General features: G+C 40.7%; 1 protein-coding gene across 3 annotated transcripts in view; it reads right to left on the bottom strand.

Moving 5' to 3' along the window:
• Window positions 1-441: 441 nt before the first annotated feature.
• polr2f (RNA polymerase II, I and III subunit F) overlaps window positions 442-1092 on the bottom strand; it is a 6019-nt gene continuing 5368 nt past the window's right edge. Inside the window, exon 6 of one of the 3 annotated variants that reach the window (XM_016245576.1) lies at window positions 442-767. The gene's annotated coding sequence lies outside the window, so the exon portion shown is untranslated. Of the gene's footprint in view, window positions 768-883; window positions 910-966; window positions 984-1092 lie in introns of those variants that run through there. The other 2 variants (XM_016245578.1, XM_016245577.1) reach the window with 2 other exon arrangements.

Genomic DNA, 1092 nt, shown 5'->3' with positions numbered 1-1092 from the left:
TCACAAACTGTTTTTTTTTTATATACAGTATGCTAGTATTCCATTCTTAACATTAGTAAACCAGGAGGACACGGGAGAGGGTTTATGAACGGCAGTGAAGCGCTCGCATGACAATGACAGCATGGCCAATGCAATTAGTCCAGAATACATCCATATACACATATTCATAGATTGTTTCTTTAAATGATTATTCAACATTTTCCTTACTTTTATGCGGTTTCCTCCACTTTATTAACATTATTCAAAAACAAAACAATTCTATCTTCTAATAACTTTAACCCTCCGTTTTTACAAACTATTGGAATGAACCGCTGTAAATTAAATGTAAACTTTATTTTGTGGTAATCAACAGCTTAAACAAACTATTAAACGCATTCACTGTGAATCTACCGATAATGTCATTTTGTTTCACAACAATGCGAAAAATAAGAGCACAGTGTATAATTTTCTACAAAAAAAAGTTTAATATTGCATGAATAAAACAAACGAATGAACATTAAATAATGAGATTGAGAGTGAAATCTTCCTCTTTGCGTTGAGTGTTTATCATGTGTTTGTGCTGCCCTCATGTGGACAAACAGATGAACTGCTGGATGAAACATGACGCTCCAGAGCAGAAGACTTGAGATCTGTGCTGTAAACACAGATCTGTGTGTGTGTGTGTGTGTGTGTGAGTGTGTGAGAGAGTGTGTGTGTGTGTGTGAGAGAGAGTGTGTGTGTGTGTGTGTGTGTGAGAGAGTGCGTGTGTGTGTGTGTGTGAGAGAGAGTGTGTGTGTGTGTGTGTGTGTGAGAGAGTGCGTGTGTGTGTGTGTGTGAGAGAGAGTGTGTGTGTGTGTGTGTGTGTGAGAGAGTGCGTGTGTGTGTGTGTGTGAGAGAGAGTGTGTGTGTGTGTGTGTGTGTGAGAGAGTGCGTGTGTGTGTGTGTGTGAGAGAGAGTGTGTGTGTGTGTGTGTGTGAGAGTGTGAGAGAGTGTGTGTGAGAGAGTGTGTGTGTGTGTGAGTGTGAGAGAGTGTGTGTGAGAGTGAGTGTGAGAGTGAGTGTGAGAGTGAGAGTGTGTGAGAGTGAGAGTGTGTGTGTGTGTGTGTGAGTGTGT

The sequence above is a fragment of the Sinocyclocheilus grahami genome, unplaced genomic scaffold (genome assembly GCF_001515645.1).
Source record: "Sinocyclocheilus grahami isolate Dianchi unplaced genomic scaffold, SAMN03320097.WGS_v1.1 scaffold760.1, whole genome shotgun sequence".
In the NCBI taxonomy this organism is placed as follows: domain Eukaryota; kingdom Metazoa; phylum Chordata; class Actinopteri; order Cypriniformes; family Cyprinidae; genus Sinocyclocheilus; species Sinocyclocheilus grahami.
Note: the sequence above shows the minus strand (reverse complement) of the source record. Positions and strands in the feature narration are given on the sequence as shown.